At 46.4% G+C, this 17847-nt stretch overlaps 2 long non-coding RNA genes across 3 annotated transcripts in view; one reads left to right on the forward strand and one right to left on the reverse strand.

The window, feature by feature from the left end:
- The window catches only part of LOC140213750 (uncharacterized), a 224240-nt gene that overhangs the window by 14958 nt on the left and 191435 nt on the right, over nt 1-17847 (reverse strand). The gene's annotated exons all lie outside the window — the stretch shown is intronic.
- On the forward strand, nt 3077-3624 carry LOC140213609 (uncharacterized). Its single transcript, XR_011890516.1, has 3 exons — nt 3077-3260; nt 3340-3510; nt 3584-3624. It is a non-coding gene; the product is annotated as an uncharacterized lncRNA (long non-coding RNA).

Here is a 17847-nt window from a genome sequence, read left to right on the forward strand (position 1 = left end):
AAGAAAACGGCTATCGCAGCTTGTTTCCAACTAATACCAAATGCGACGTGTTACTTCGGCCGGGGCATGGCAGATAAGGCACCAGCTCGATCGCGATTTTTTCATTTCCTTTGGTTAGTTCTGAATAACTTAGAATGAGCTTGTTCGAGGACGCTGCTTTATGATGCGGGTGGGAGCGCAGTCACGTTATATTCGCCATATTTCACGGGTTTTATCTGTCATCAAAAAATTAGTACAGAATTCGTACTTCGCTGAAAATACCGCAGTTAAATGTACCTTGGCTGTGCCTTCAAATGCCTCATTGATACTCTGATAGTGTAGTACGTGTAGAGTTAGATAATTACATTTACTTAATTAAATCTCGGTAACGAAAAGATTACTGGCAGCTACTTCACTCTGCTGTAAACAATAAGCACTAGGTTTATTCGAATTACGCATTCATCTTTTTAATCTTGCCGCATGATAGTTGGTACACCCTGCGTATAATTCACCTTTTCATGCAACTGACGATGTTTCCATCCTTAATGTTGTACATTATATCTTTTTTTTTTCGTGAGTCGCTAGTATTGCTTACTCGAAAGAGAAGAAATACTGAGACACACAATCACCTGCATTTCACACGCCATTGGTAAGACTGTGCCCAAGGGGTCACTGAAGTCTATAGTTTTTTTTTTTTCATGGTCAAATCACGCATAGCAATTTGAAGCGTTTACAGCAATGTATTCATTCTCTAGGCATAGGCTATCCATACCATTAGAAAAATTTAATTGGCTACCTTCATCTCTTTAAAAATATGATAAACTTTGTCCTGTATGTCCATATTGTGTATGTGCATGGTTTTAACATAGGAAGTTTAAAACAATCGTGAAATGAGAAATTACGGACGAGGCAGCCGCCGCTAGTGCTTCTAATGCGCGTCTTTCTACTGTCAGAATTTGCAAAAGTAAAGCGAAAGTATGAAAAGAATTACAATTAAAAGTAGTAATTAAATTAATTTCAAGTGAAATGCTCAAGGAAAGGAAAAATAAACCGCAAATGAGGCGGGTTACAAAGATCTAGTAATGACAACTTGTGTGTGTGTGTGTGTGTGGGGGGGGGGGGGGGGGAGTTCGGCATCGCCCGTAGGGGGCTCAGCGCCCCTTCCCTCCGGAAAACTCCGAAAGGGGCTCGGGTCCCGGAGCCCCCCCCCCCCCCCCCCCCTCCTAGTCGGAGTCTATGACCACCACTACGAAAGTCGAATTCCTCGTGCATTCGCACGAGGAATTCACTCACCTGCACAATGTAGGCGAGATGATTAATTTGCAATTTAACAAAACTTATTGCTGAGCTAGTTCGTTCATCTCTTAAAAGCAAAGGTTACGGCGCTATGCAGAGGACGAAGTAAGACACAAAGGACACATACGGGCGCCAACTTCAAATTGTTTATTCACCAGAACCCGCGCAATATTGTACAAGACACATAAGTGAGAACTAATCACAGTACAGATAATCGGCAGTGATACACTGCTCGTAGGCCAGTAATCGGCAATTTTAAAGTAGTATGGATTCATAGATACGTGGTTTACTACCTTGTGTTTTCAAATATGAGACTAGCCTTGACGTTGCTGTGGCAGAATTAACGCCTTCTTGACAGTCCGGTGGACTAGATTTCACCTGGGAATTGCCCACAGGATAACTCAATTCAATTTCTGGACGTTAAACTTTTCTTCACGAAAGCTCACGTGTGCTGGATGTACAACCCAAGGAGTAAGAAAAGCCTTCTCCCATTTGACGGTGCACATTCTAAAGAGATCAAGACGGGAATACCTAACGCGTGTCTCCACTCGGCATTAATGAAGTCATGCGAGCAGTCTTGTTGCCGGTTTTGTTGCGATTTCCTCCCTCCGTTATTATGGATGTGCGAAATCCCTTTGCGGACGGTAAAACACCGGGGGGAAAAGTGCGAAGTCAAAAGAAAATACACACGCCCATAATTCCGTACGTAGATAAGCTATCCCACAATATTAAAATGGTCGCAGCCGGATTCGATGTGCAGGTTGTTTCCCACTCCATGCAAATTTGGCAGAATTTGCCGTTCGATTGCGAATATGCTGCCGCCTATGCTCCAGAAAGCACGTCACACGTTATGCCGATTGTGTTAGCGATGGGGTTTGTAATATTACGCTAAACTGCGGCAGGGTATATATTGGACAAACGGGACGATGCTTCAACGATCGAGCGAGCACCGGTCGGCGGTCAACAGCAACATCAGCGGCCACTTGGCAGACCACTGCAAGCGCTGTCTGTTTTCCACTCCTCGAGAAAACGACCTTTCTATTCAAAGCAAGAAACCGCACTGAATGGGAGATAAGCGAGGCTTCCTTCATAAAAAGGCAGGAAATAAGTGCGTTAGCACGCAGTCTCTAGCATTGTAAAAAAAGATGTCATTCATAAACGATAGCCTGTAATCGGGGCTGAGATTAGAACGTGCAGCTACCACATTTGGTTGGATTCTAGGATTACGCCTGCAGTGCACGCGTGCTCATATGTATCCGCAATAATTAAGTACAAAGCAGTGGCCTCGAGCAGTGTTGACTCCTATCACTCCTGCTTATCCCTGCTGCGATTAGTTTTCACTTGTTTCTTGCATAAAATTGTGTGAGGTTCTGGTGCAAAAGCAGTTCGAAGTTGGCGCCCGCATGTGTCGTTTGTCTGACTTCGTCCTCGTCTGCATAGCGCCGCAACCTTTGTTAATCGGCTGTCCGAGTGCTGGTAGCAGTACGACGTCCGATGACTATGGCGTTGCCGGTACAGCCTTTTACAGTTCGCAAGTATCGCTGCGCTGTCTCTATGTGCAGAGTGGTCCACACGTGTTACTGTTCGGAGCTGGACTAAGTAATCAAGCGAACGGTGTCCCTAAAGGCAGCTTCTGGCGTTGTGCTCTTGAACAGCCCAAGACTCGTCGAACTATCCCGCTTTTCCCACGTGCGCAGGCCGAACCGACGCAAACATTAGCTGCAGAATGTCGGTGAAGTGTTCAATTGCATCTCAGTGCTCGTAACGCTACCATGTCTATGCCTTGTTTCAGGATTTTCACCTCTACTTTTGATTGCGACCCACGAGTATACGAGGGATATCCAGTGCGCAGCTCCACGTTTGCTATCTCCTGCCTTCGTCCCAGAGGAGATGTCCTTGAGCACCACTCGTACCGTGACCGACCGTTCTCCTACGCCGGTGCGGTATCGCTGGCCGACATTGCTCATCGCCCTGTTCTGCTACGGGTAAGTACGGCGTACAGACGACTCGTACTATCGCCATGCCCTTGAGTGGTTCAAAAAATAAGCCTCTTTGTCGCTTCAGGATCCCAACGTCTGCTATACAGTGCGCTGCTCCACGTTTGCCATCCTCCCAACGTTCCTCAGGAGATGCCCTTCAGCACCACTCGTACCGTGGCCGACTGTGTCTGTTGCATTCCCTCACCGATGGCGTCCTGCTGGCAGACGGGAACGTGCTCTTCGCCCTCCACTGCTGGTGAATATCGCGTAACGAGGAATTTGTCTCTGTCCACGAGTAGTTAACAAGTTCTGTCGTTTTGCATTTCCAGTTGTCAATTTCCGCTGGCGGTGCACAAGACGTTCCAGCCAGTGTTGCCAAAAGGTGGGAAATTCTTTCGTGACGTCAAACATGTTTTGTCGCTTTTTATTGGGGCAGTGTACTGATAGCGACAATAGTCATTTGTTCTATAATTCGTTGAAGTCAAGCGTTAGCTGTTACAAAGATGCTGTTGTGCATAGTTTCCAAATGTGAGAATCTTGAATATGGCGAACTCTGGTTAAGCTTCCTGCATTTGACTGCAAGTTGCGAAGACCTCGCATAAGGCTCACGTAAGCGACCTTGGTTTTGTGGTAATTGTAGTGCAGGCAAGGCTAAATCCTGAAGTTTAAGCCAAGCTGGATAAAACATACTTTGTTAGAGAGGAGTTGCTTCACTTAAGGGTGACGACTACCAGCTTTTTACGTGTTATCGTGTATTCGACGAAATCCTAACGAAGCATCATACTGGGCACTGAGTGATATCTGCTTCATTTTCTCAGGCAAGGATGGCGTTTAAAGCAGGCTTTTGTGGATTGGGCAATGCAACTGGTAATTTCTGGGTTGCTTTCTTAAGATAATGAAATTTTAGAAGGCGTGAACGACTGACAATAACGCTCCATGTCCAAGGTTTAAAGGAGGAACATTCTATCAAGGTACTATGCCTCGTTCATAATTAGTTTCAAGCTGCCGATCACACAGGAGCATAATGGGGGGGGGGGGCTGTCGTGCTGCTTTGTCGTTTAACCTAAAAGAAATTAAAACCCATTCGACCAATAATTTGGCAGGAATTGATTACAACTTCAAATGCTCTGGAAGAGACTTTCTTGCAGCTTATAGATACTTTTTTTTTTCTTAATGTACATGTGGTAAATGAGAAATTTCTCCCAGACACGCGGCAAGAATTTACGTGACAATTTAGCTGCTCTGGTTCCAGCACAGTATTTTCTTTCATACGTTCCAGATGAGATGAGATGACATGCATCGGCAATCGGCCTATGGCTCCACGTTAGCAGTTCGGCCGGCGACTGTGGACATCGGAGTTCGATCGTGGCCACTAACCGCGGACCTGCGTAGCAACTTCTTCGCAGCGAGCTTAAATGCTCATCATGTAAGATGCTAGATGGTCTCCAAGTTGGCGAGGGTGGCGCACGCTTTTGAGAAGTTAGCTGTCATTTGTGTGTAGCGGTGTTCAAAATTGTGCTAGTTTAGGGGATTAATTGTAACCCCAAAGTATGTGGGTATAGCTGCGGCCACATGGGTCTTCTCCGTGCCGGAATCGAAGAGGGCGGGCGGGCCACTTGTGCGGTGTGGCGGCGTGTGTAGATTCAGGCTTAGCTGATAGCCGTCCTCTTTGACTGCGTCATGGACATGGACCCTTCCGAATTGCCTTGCGACCCGACCCCACTATTTCGTGACAAGGTAGCCCGGGCGCGTCAGTGCTATCGAGCGAAATGTGGAATCACGGAAGCAAACGGAATTCGGAAATTTCCTCGCCAGCTTTAGCTATTGCGGCGACCTTAAGTCGCCTCCGGTCCTGACCGGAGCTCGGCCGCGCGGCAGCTACGGTGAGTAGTCAATTTCTTTGCGATTGCAATTGTTCATTGTTTGGTGTTCACTGTTCTCCTTGCGTTGCAGGGGATGACCTTGGTCACTACTCCAGCCGTCAACGACCGCGTTAACTTCTTCACATGCAAAAGGATGGAAAGTTGGGCGAGTTGGTACGGTAATCCAAGATCATGTCTCCTTCACATGCCCTCGCCATGGAAGTCATGCTGGTGGAATGGACTTTGTTTCTCGCCCGGCACTACTCCTGTCAAGTACAGTGACACTCGAATCGTACTAGGGCTGTGTTCTCGAGTGTTCACAGTCCTGCGTGATTTCAGGTTCCGATCTCCTGCTTTCGATTGCGGCTATCCACAAGGATGTCCAGCGCGTGCTTCTGCATATCTAGTCTCCAGTTTACTCCATATATACAGACGACTTTCAGCTCGACTCGTTCTATGGCCGTACGTGTTGCATTCGCATTTTTTCGCCGGTGGCTTTCAGCTGGGAGGCAGCTAGTGGCGCTCGGCTCCCTGCAGAAGGTCTGGCAAGTACCATGTACACTGCAATCGTACTGTGGTTTATAAGCCCTGTGGCGTTTCAGGTTCCGGATGTCTGCTTTTCGAATGAGGGCTCTTGTTCGTCTTGGGGCTCTTTCCCTTAATCCTGTTGCTCCATATTCCCGGGGCTGTAAATAAACCAACTCGGTTGGCTTCCCATACATCGATCTATTAAATACATCCATCAGGTGTATATACTATGCAGACCCTCGATTTTTGGTTTATGCTTGGGAAAACTTCCTTCGCCATGCAGATTTTCCAAAAGGCTCTTAAATTTCGCTCTCCAAATAAGATGTCGCAATTCTTCAGTTTCTGGTTTCATTTTCACACCCCTAATTTCTTTCGTGTACTCGGAGCGCCATATTTTAACTTTGATTTTGTAAGTTGCTCTCCACTTTCGTTAACGGTTGCCGTCCTATTCTTCACTGATAACTCCTCCCAGATTTGTTTCCGCCAGTCCGGTCCGCAAGAATCAGTAGGTTCTCCAGATTTCTTGTAATAGTGTGTAAATGCTTCTATGGTTCTTCTTGATACCATCTACTTAGTATATTTAGGTGTAGTTCTTCAAAAAGGCATCGGCCAATCACTTGCAGTTGAAACTACTGATGAACCATTCATAGAAACCACCGCATCCTGCACGGGGCGTTTTCCGTAAGGAATTTCCACTTGGTGATTGATGAAATCCGGAGTTGCTACGCGATGCACTGTTGTATTGACCCCATCTAATTCATATTTAGTTTTCCAGAAAGTCTCGCGTTGTCGCTGAACATTTCTTTTCAATCTAGGAAGCGTCTCTAACGGTCTACAAGTGTGCAACTCTTGTGACGGCACATGTAAAAATTGTTCCACGATGTTTGGCAATGTCTCCTTTTAGCTGCCACCAGAGCAACGGTGAAGTATAGGCCAGCTATTTCAAACAGTGCGGTCTTCGTCTTTCTATCGGCAGGAAGATGTACTTTCTATTAAAACAGCCTGCAATTGTGTCGTCGCCAAACAACGCACTGTTGTCTTACTTTCACCGATTTTCGTGCTCTGAATATCCAAAACCTCGTTTTTACACCAGTCAGTGTCATGCTCTCCGCCGTGAAGTTTGTCTATTTCGATGTCGAACTAAGTGTGACGAGATTTCTTTGTAATGAGACCGGGTGCTGCTCCTCTTGTCATATGGGACCTACCGAAGGTGCCCTTGAACTTGGAATGGGCCTTTTTTTTTTTCTTACAGGTAATTGGTATTCGCGTATTGTCTCCGCATTCGCTTGTTTGGTAAACTTCAATTCTTTTCTAATACCCACTTTTGTTCTGTGCAAATAATACGGGTTTCAGTGGTATTTATTTCTTTTACGCCACGGTATACCTTGTCTTTCAATATTCACGGAACGAAACATTCACGCAGTTCCTCTACAAATATTCAAGTAACTGCCACATCTGTCAACTTCAATACGTCGTTTCTCAAACCTTTCAGACGTATATGCAACACGTAATTCATCTCCTTCTGTTCCTACATTATCTGGCTTGTTTTGCAACTCGTGTTCAGCCTGTAGCAACTTTGATCCGTTGCGCAAAATTTTTGGCGACTTCATCAGTTCTACGGTAACAGCTCTGGTTATAATTGCTGGATTTTCATTGCCGCTGACGTATCCCCATTGTTTTTTCCATTGAGCAATCCCTCATTTCTTTGTCTGTTTTCAATCGAAGCTCCACGCATTTTCCTTTCAGTGGTCCAAAACTCTTTCAGTGGTCCAAAACTTAGTCAATTTCATCTTTAAATTTTCCTTTAACTCCATCACCCGGCGCTGATGGAAAGTTTTAATTTTATGAGACTGCCGACGGTGTTCATTATTTCTATTCTATTCTTTGCGAGCATCGACACTGTCCGTCTCCGCTCTCGTATAACAGTACCATGTACGATACAGTTGCATACGCCGCCGGGCTTGCATCCGAGAAAATAAGTGTGCCAGTGCCTATGTTTCTTGTTCTCGATGTGCTCTCTGAATTTGTCCAACTTCCCCGATACACTCCTCCATCGTTTATCTTGGTCCGGAAGAGGGTTTTTACAAGATATTCCGTTTTGGCAGTCACTGATATTTATAGTTCCAGTAAAGGACGTTAGGAATCCCACCGTTCAAGACATTTTTGCCCTGGCTTGAAGTACTATTTCAGACACGTTTTTTGCCGCAATTGAACACTCACAAAAGAAAGACTCATAAAGACAACACAGGCGGCACTTCCAACTGTCAGTTGGAAGTGCCGCCCGTGTTGTCTTTGTGTCTTTCTTTTGTGAGTGTTCAATTGCGGCAAAAAACATGTCTTTTAGCAAGCACCAACTATGCCAACAAGCAGTTCTATTGCAACATATTTGAAGTACTATTTCGTGAGCATTTCTCTCAATTCACTCGTCCATATTTTTGATGAGACACGGCTGACGATATTCTGCTATCCCATTCCTATAGTACTGATTTTTTCTTGCTGATGTAGGAGCGGCATCTTGATTCGCATTAAATTCATTTCTGTGCTTTGTGATGTCACTCAAGATTCGTTGCATCTCGGCGAGAACGCCTTTTGCTTATATGTACACGCATGTTGCATGGTTTTCTTCTGATCGGAGCATACCGTCATCAACGCCAATCGAATCACGTTTGTGGTCATTGCAACCCGGCAGTTATGAAATTTCGGTCTTCACACATTTGTATTCAAATTCCCTCCTACTTGAAGGTTTAGAATATTCTTCCACATCTATCACTGCAATAGAATGGTTTCGAAAAATTATCCTGCATCAGGTTTCAGATTTTTCTCCTGCTTAAAGGTTGTCATTCAGAACATTCCTGGTGTTAACCACGAGGTTTCAAATACCATGCTTACTTGTGTTGCTAGTCCGTCTTTAATTGCTTGATGCGGCACATATTATTTTACGTGTTATATCTTCCGGCAGCTCTTGTTCTACCATTCCTGGCATGCGGTGTCTTGCATTGCACAGTTGCACATTTCTATGGGAACACAATTTATCTCGAGCCCTCGATATGGTCTTCAGATTGCTACTTCATTTTATACGTTAACTTGCTCTTTGTAGGACAGTCTGAACTTATATCTCTATCCTTCTGAACTCATTGTGAATGACGTAACTACATCGCCCAATTCGTGCATCGTTTCTTTCTGAGTTATGCCAGTATTCTATTTTCCACAGCCCTTTGTTGGCGTGTATATTAGCAGTTTTCTGCGACGTGAATAACCATGACGGATTTCGCGTTTAGGCTTTCTGATTCTGCACCACATGAGCGACAGCAAATCCAGTTACGAATGCTTTCTACTGTGCATTCGTTTAGTCTCTTCTACCATTCCTTTGTCGGTTCCCTGTAAAAAAAAGAATCGTATCCAAAGAATCTCCTGCAGTTTCAGTTCTCATCCGCAATCTTATAATCCTCTTCGTATATCATACCTTTCGTTGGGTCGACGAAGTCGTGCTCTAAATATTACGTCTATTTCAGTAGCCTCGATTACTGTTTCACTATCTGTATTTTCTTTTTGGTAAAGCTTCTACCACATTCCTCTCGCTTTCACTTCCGAATGCTCCCAGCGTGAGCCTCTGTGCTGTCATATTTACAACCCAATCTTCGTGGCAAACAGGCACATGTATGAGTGTTGGCTTCCTCGTTAAATTGCGTTCTCAAATATTTTGTCCATGCTGTGCTATATTATAGTAGAACTTAATGATCTTGCGGTCTACAAAATGCTAGTAAGGTTGCTATGTGGTATCGTTTTTTTTTTCTTTGGCGTCGCTTGACTTGACTTAGTTGATTTTCGTATTGCGCATTTAATTTCACTTCACAGCGCTTGCAAATGAGTTGACTTACAAAATTCCGTCTTATATTTTGGTCTCATGCGCCCGAAGCATTTGCTTTAGTCTTGAAGCTTCTGCTTGTCTTCATGTGTTATGGATCGGCAGAAGTCTATACGGGTTTTTGATTAAACTCTTCCTCGCCAAGTTTGACCTATCGACCCATTTTCTTCGAGGTCTTTCTTGGCTGTCTTCTAAACAATGCAGTGACTCGCTGCACCTTGCTTCTTGCAAAACTCAATGTGCTTATATAGTGACTCTACGCTGGACGTTCCTTTGTTTCTTACACATAGTGTTCAGTTCTGCCTGGCGTCACTTGCATCCTCTCCTCGACAAACTGGTAGTCAATGAACAGTCCTAGTGGCGTCCCACTCTTTAAAATTGGCATCAGCATCGGAGCGTACGAATATACATCCACTCCGAGTGCTTCCATTGCATTCATGCGAACTCGTACTGTCTGGCAGATTTCTCGAAAATCTTTGAGGTTATTTCACTGATTCTAAGCTGTTCAACGCATTCATCTCGGCTTCATCGGATTTCTTCCTTCAAAAGCTACGCAGCTGTCTGGTAAATCCTATCCGAGTGCTGTAGTCCTTCAGTGGTGCACCTGCCTTCCCACCGGAGGTAAAGTGGAACTTCTACTAAATTTTGTAGGTTAATCGCGCTTTGGAATGGTCTTGGATGCATTTGCTACGTCAGCTTGTTGCCGTCAAACATGGCTAGACTCGGCAGCTTCACGTAACTGCCTTGATCGGGAGACAAGTTAACCAACGCTTACTGTTCACTTTCTATTGCTGCGTTATCGCGCTCTTGCATTTTTAGTCACTTCATTGATACTGCATTAGCTTCAAGCTTTAGATACCTTCGTGTCGGGCTCCACTGCTTGGTAAAATTAACCGGTCGCTATTTCCTCCGTGACAAACGGCTGCATCTGCATATGCGGCTCGATAAATGTTGTCCTCGATTTGACTAAGGCTCGTGGTTACAGAATCTGTCTTCTCCGTCATTCTATTAAGGCGAAAGCCTTCAATGGCTCATACTCGCGACGTCCGTCCGTCTGTCCGTCCGTGCCCTGGTACCGTGGCAGCTGTGGCCTCTCCCCCTCATTCTCTCAACAATCGCGTGATGGCACAGCGGCGCGCGTGGCAACGCTCCTTCGTCAGACGTCTGGTTGCAGCAGTCGAGTTAGTCGGATGGCTCCCAAGCGCCCCGGTGATTCCACGGCAAGCGGTTCGGAGAAGCGCCCCAAGCATGTGGATTCCCCCGATACCAAACGCCAGAAGAATGAGAGAATGCGCATGCGGCGGGCTAACATGTCACCGGGCCCCAAGGTCAGGGAAGCGGAACGAAAGCCGTAGCAGTGGCTGTCGTCGCAACCGGGTCCCAGCACAGACAACACACCCAGTACATCCAGTGCCAACAACGCTCCTCGACAGCACTCAGCACCGACTCGGGATACCGTACACGGCAGCCACAAACTACTCGCAGAAGCATTTCGTGCAGAACCCGTTTGGAGCTGTGTTCAGTGTGCGATTGCTTCTGGTTCGCTAACGATCTCTGCAAGGCCCTGCGACAGAGCCATGGCATTCTCACGGAGCATTTCCCAAACAGAAAACGGCGCGTTCAAGGTGTGCCGAACCTGCCGCACCTCGCTCAATGAAGTGAAGATCCCAAACTACTGGACTAGCAGCGGGTATGTGTACCCACTCAAGCCATCATACCTGCCTCGGCTTAATGAAACTTCGTAAATTCCGAAGCGTGTTCGGCGAAAGCATGTGCCCATTCTACTGGGAGTGTCATGCACAAAAATAGATGGCATAGTATAATGGGCACAGGCTTTCTCCGAACACACTTTGGAATTTACAAAGTGTCCTTCAATTTTTTTTTCCGCCTCATGAGAATCATTATCTGCGTCTTCAAAGCTTCTCTCTTTAGAGACACCATGTTTCGCTTCATGTTCAAAATGCAGGCTTACATTCACACTGTAGTGACGGCTAAAAGTCTCTTATGCTGCCTCTGTCGGCTTCAAGGCATCCGTTCCCGATGGCCCATGGCACATACGCTGCCTCGTTTTCTTCACTATGGTTCTTCTTGATGGCAACTGTCGATCAAGGTCACGGCACCATATTGTGACCGAATGAACCAAAGAGCCGTAATCGTTGGAACCCGTTTATTCTGCTAAACTGGACATGGATACAGCTGTGTAGAAGTAGAGCCTAGACGTTAGTGGCGCATACTCCAGCTCTGGGGGGGAATGGCCACGAATCTCGTAGTTCAATATAAAGAAGTGTAAAGGAATTCAAACAAAATTATAAAATAGGTAAATGAGAAGAGTTGCATTGTAAAGATTTTATCAAAAAACAAAAGAAAATACTGACGCAGTAATACAGGTAATCGAAATAATGTGTAGAAATTTAATGCAACCTTAGCCTGATTTTATAGCCTAAATCTAATTGGCGCCGAAAGGAAATCCTGGCTGGCATCGCCAACCGTTCTGTCGCTGCCCAAATGGGTCGAGGCCCCAGAAATAATAAATTTGGAACATCAAAGAGGACTCCATAGCTCACGGCAGATCCGATGCCACCTATTCAAGCACATGTAAAACGCTGTAATACTTCCAATAAAGAACTTTTGGGCCAATTTCAATGAAATTTGTTGTTTCAAAGAAGATACGAGTAACTGTGGAAGCCGAAGCTAAAATTTAGGCATAAATTTTCAGAACACCGGTATGTTAAACACAATCATAAGTTCACAAACACAGAATAACGCACCAATAAATGAAAACTTCTGTAAACTGCATCCGTTACGTCTGAAACTAAAAATTTTCCCAAATTCACTTAAGCTGTAAATATGTCAATGTTTACGAGTGTCTCACAAATGTTCTACCCACTTATTGTAGGCATATATCATAGCGGTGTATATTACATCAATTAATGTACGCTTTAGATGCATTAGGTGCAGTTCACCGAATTCCGATGCCGTTTTCATTGCTGGAGTTGTAAGCGCCAGATTTTTTATTCAGAAATTAAGCCGAAATCGAAATTCCGCTTCAGTCATTACGTAACTTATTAAATGCAACAACGCCATCAAATTGCGCGAAGTAGTTGCTGAGAAACGTTTCAGTTCGCGTATATTTAGATAGGAGCCTCAGAGCTAAAGCTTACTTCCAAATATAACCAAAGTTGTAATGGTGTTGCGAGTGTTCTTCGAAAATGTTTGCGAATGAATTAAAAACAGTTTTTCATGTTACCGTTAAGACACTGAGCTGTTCCGGGGAAGGCTGCTCATCGTCAGTGTTCTTGTTTCTACAGCGCCATCAACAGGGATGTACAGCGTGGTTCTGCACACCCACTCTTCTGCCTATGCTGTAGACGGAGTGAAGCACAGCTCATATGGTCTACCGTGTTACAGCGGCATTTTCTCACCGCTGTGGTCCTGCTAGCAGACAGAACATTCCTCCCCACCCTGCACTACTACTGGTTAGTGTCGTATACAGGCGATTCGTATTACGACTGTATCCTCCTGTGGTTGACAAATAAGCATTCTGCAATTCCAGGTTCTGCACTCGTGTTTTGGATTGCGGCCCGCGAAGATGCCCAGTTTGCTCCTGCACATCTCTCCGGTCTACGCTCCAGAAGAGATTACTTCGAGCACGAGCACCACCCTTTCCATGAGTGACTGTGTCATCACCTCTACATCCTGTCGCCGATGACGTCCTGCTGGAATACTCTCTTCCTCAACCTCTAGTATTGCTGGTAGGTGTCCTCTACAGACGGCTCGTATTATGACTTTGTCCTGCCGTGGTAAACAAATCCGCGCTATGTCGTTCCAGGTTCTGAGCTGCTGTGTCCGAGTGGTGCCCACGACACCTAGCCCCCTCCTGCACGTTGACTCTACGGTCTACACTCCTGAGCAGCTTACTTTGAGTGCGAGCGCCACCCGTTCCATGAGTGTTATCACCTCTACATCCTGTCGCCGATGACATCCTGCTGGAATACTCTTCAACATCTAGCATTGCTGGTAGGTGTCGTGTACAGACGGCTCGTATTACGGCTGTGTCCTCGCGTGGTTAACAAATAAGCCCTGTGTCGTTCCAGGTTCTGAGCTGCTGTTTCCGAGTGCGGCCCACGACACCTAGCCCCCTCCTGCACGTTCTCTCCGGTCTACGCTCCAGAGGAGATAACTTCTAGTACGAGCACCACCCGTTCCATGAGCGTCATTGAACAAATAAGCGCTGTGTCGTTCCAGGTGCTGAACTAGTTTTCGTTTGCGGCCCACAAGGATGTCAAGCCCCCCTCCCCCACTTTCCCGGTCTACGCTCAGAGGAGATTACTTCGAGCACCGCTCACCTTGTGACCGACCATGTTTGCCTTTAGACATCCTCTCGCCGATGGCGTCCTAGTAGCATATTGGACTTATTCTGGCGCCCTTGCACTTAACTCTGTAAATATTATACACACGACTGTACTGGGACTGTGCGTTTTCTAGAGACCAGCAAGCCTTGTGACGTTTCGGATGGCCAGTGTTTGTTATCGTTTGTGACGCAAGAGAAATGTTCCCGCATGCTCATCTACAAGAACACTCCAGTCCTTACCTCAAGAGTGACTGTTTAGCCCGATCGTTCTGCCGAACTCCTACTGCACGCTTCTTCTCATCTGGGAAAAGTGTCGTACTTTCTTCTTGGCGGTTTCCTGCGCTGTGTTGGCGGCGTCTTAATGGTTGCAAGGCCTGCGTGTCGTCGCCATCTGGTGACCGTCTATCGAATGTACACCCACAGCTCGCTGTTGCCTTCTTACTAAGGCATACTTAATATTTCTATAGTAAGCTTTCCTGTTTTAAAGAGTGTTGCGTTGCTCAGCGAATGAATCGCGCTTCTAGCTGTTTGGTTAGTGCGAAGCAGAACAGTAAAAAGGTCTGCTTACGTGTACAGCACCTAGTTTTCATAAAGGTAGTTCAAGTCTTCATGAGCTGATCTATAATTTTGGTGGCGAGAGTAATGGACATTCATTCACATTGTGCGCTTTCGTAGTGGTGCGTTGATATTGGTGTGTGTGTGTGTGTGCGTGTGTGTGTGTGTGTGTGTGTGTGTGTTACCCATTCGAGTTTTGGTTCATTGAACATGTGCACTCCTGTGCTTCATCTGCTCGGTCGAGAACGGGTGTATGACAATGCTTCGCTACTATTCGGATTCGCTACTTCGAATTCATATTTCGGTAGCACTTGCAGTGTCACTGTTCTATCCACAAAACCTGTTGACGGGTAATTTTTCTCAGTTCATCCCCGTTGAGAGTTGCCTGGTTTGGTGGCTTACTATCGTCTATGGACATCCGCTTTTGGATTGGGTGCACCATTCGTTTCTTTGACTTGGTCCTTGTGTTGATCTCACCGCTCGTTCCAGCATTCAGCGGATTTGTTCAAGCATCTTTCTGGTATCTCAAACGAAGGTTTCGTATACATCTCGGTTCCTCCATGTCGCTCATCACAGACTCTATAGATCAACGTGCCACTGCGAAAGCGCACAATATCAATGAATGGGAAAGGGGAGGGTAGTTACTCTCGCCAACAACTTTCCTGATTAGCTCATGATGGCAGTGACAACAATTTTTAAACTACTTGCTAGTAAATGTCACCATGCTCGCTGTTTCTAGTTTTCTGATGAGCCTGAATCATTAGCTGCTTTTACGGATCAGTGATTCCACGAATGTGAGCGCTCCTTGAAGTAGTGTTCCTAAGGCCATACGTTGGTTTGCGTTAACGGCCCGAAAGACTGCGGTTCGTGATATCTGTGGACCGTGCAACCTTGCAGAAATTTGTTGCTATCGTAGACGCAGGCGTCGGAGCGGCGCCCGACAAGGCAGAACAGCATGGTCTTTCATCTTTCCCGTCGTTTGTTAATCGCACAGTGCTGCCCACTGTCGCCGCTTGTTCCCCGCGCATACTGTGCCGCCTTGTCGCCGTGGTATGATTTTTGTTTAATGCGACGGTAAATGCCTCCGGGCATACAGGCGTATGTAATGGGGGTGAATAAGGATGATTAAATGAATGAAGAAAGATTCGCTGACTTAATGAAGTCCAAGAGGGATCGATAATGCGGTCCCTGCGTCCAAGCAGTGTAATTGCTCGGATTATGCGGCGAAAGTCCCGCTGCTGCGAGGTGCCGGAGCCTCGTCGGTTTCAGTGCAGGGCAAACCCACAGCAGGTGGTGTATGTCGGCTTCAGCATTTCGCAACTTGCAGAGTGGACACTCGGGACGAGGATATAACGGGCGAAAGTGCGGCCACTTCCTAGTCACGGCAGGAGTGAGCGCAACCCCGACCCTGATCCTCCGAAGCGCAACCTCCACTGCACGGGTAAGACCGCGGGGGAGGTTTACCGCACACGGAGGTATGAGAGCACGTGTGCGGCGCCGGAGGTGTTCCTTTCTTGTTAAAAGGAGGGTGGCATCATATAGGTGAAAGAGTTGAGGCAGTGACGATGGAGAGGTCGCTAGACGGGTCGCGGAATCCGCACGGCTTTGGAAGCTTAGAAGGTCGCGTGGGATCCACTCGACAGATATTGGCTGCGGGATGCGTGCCGCCAGAAGATGGATATGTTGGCGTATGTCAGGGCTGCGACTGACGCGTCGCAGAAGCCGCGTCGCCTGGAGGGCATCAGTGCGGATGACGATGCGGGCCGTGGGGACCATGGGAAAGGCGGCCACAGAGCACAAAGCTTCTCGGACAGCAAGGAGCTCAGCACAAAAGGAGGAAGGAGGCTCTTGGATTTGAAACCGGGTCGTCTTGTTAAGGGCAGGTGCGCATGGGCAATAAATTGCAGTGGTTGTTTCACAGTGCTGAATGCTTGCATGAACGTAAAGGACGATGAAGCCAAGCGACAGGTGGGCATCTTGAGCTATAATTTGGTCACGAAGCGACGCCGCCGCGTGAGTTGATGTCGGGCAATGTATATCGGTTGACTTGTTATCACTCAGCTGTACAAAACTCCAGGGACGAAGAACTGGCGATCGTGGTGGTAGAAGGGAGTTCGAGAAAGTGTAAGCCATGAGAGCACACGTTGCGTGTGAAAGACTGGCCTTAAGCCTGCGAGCATCACGTCGCTGCTGTACCAGCTCATCTAGTGTGTTGAGCTGTGCATTTTCTTGGAGAGCCACGATCGGTGCGATGCGGGGAAGGCAAGTGATGACCCTCATTGCCTCGCGATTAACAGCCTCAAGGCGATCCCATTGTGCCTTCGTCAAACGCTGGAATTGGGCTTGATAAATAAGGCGTGGTTGCACTACCGCCTTCACCAATTGTCGCGCAACATGAGCTGGCGTCGCCCGTTTTAGGAGCAATGCGCCTAATCAGACCCAACGTCTGAATTGCCTGCTTTTTAGCGCTGGAGAGCCAAGCAGTTCCGGTTCCCGACTCGTGTACCATCAAACCCAGAATTTTTATCGTTGAACGTTTCGTTTATCGTTGAACGTTTCGTTTATCGTTGAACGTTTCGTTTATCGTTGAACGTTTCGTTTATCGTTGAACGTTTCGTTTATCGTTGAACGTTTCGTTTATCGTTGAACGTTTCGTTTATCGTTGAACGTTTCGTTTATCGTTGAACGTTTCGTTTATCGTTGAACGTTTCGTTTATCGTTGAACGTTTCGTTTATCGTTGAACGTTTCGTTTATCGTTGAACGTTTCGTTTATCGTTGAACGTTTCGTTTATCGTTGAACGTTTCGTTTATCGTTGAACGTTTCGTTTATCGTTGAACGTTTCGTTTATCGTTGAACGTTTCGTTTATCGTTGAACGTTTCGTTTATCGTTGAACGTTTCGTTTATCGTTGAACGTTTCGTTTATCGTTGAACGTTTCGTTTATCGTTGAACGTTTCGTTTATCGTTGAACGTTTCGTTTATCGTTGAACGTTTCGTTTATCGTTGAACGTTTCGTTTATCGTTGAACGTTTCGTTTATCGTTGAACGTTTCGTTTATCGTTGAACGTTTCGTTTATCGTTGAACGTTTCGTTTATATTTGGTACATAGCCATCTGTACCGCATTACTCTGGCCTCCTTTTTCGCTGCTTTCATTCGCTGTACTAGAAAGCTCGAACAACCACGCATGTGCGGTGTTATTCAGAAGGTCAAACGCATTTTCCTTCATGGAGGCTACGAATTACCGCTCATATATATATATATATCGGCTTGCAGTCCCTTGGTTTTATATACCTGCGCCTTTTGCGCGTATTTCAATCATGCTTCGCACTATAGGAGGGGGACGCTGTAGCGGTGCGACTATGCCTCCAGAACTGAAGAGCGCTCACGTGCATGTAGCGCGAGAATGGAACGCGCTGGACCTGAGCGGGCC

Source organism: Dermacentor andersoni, chromosome 10, assembly GCF_023375885.2.
Source record: "Dermacentor andersoni chromosome 10, qqDerAnde1_hic_scaffold, whole genome shotgun sequence".
In the NCBI taxonomy this organism is placed as follows: Eukaryota; Metazoa; Arthropoda; class Arachnida; order Ixodida; family Ixodidae; genus Dermacentor; species Dermacentor andersoni.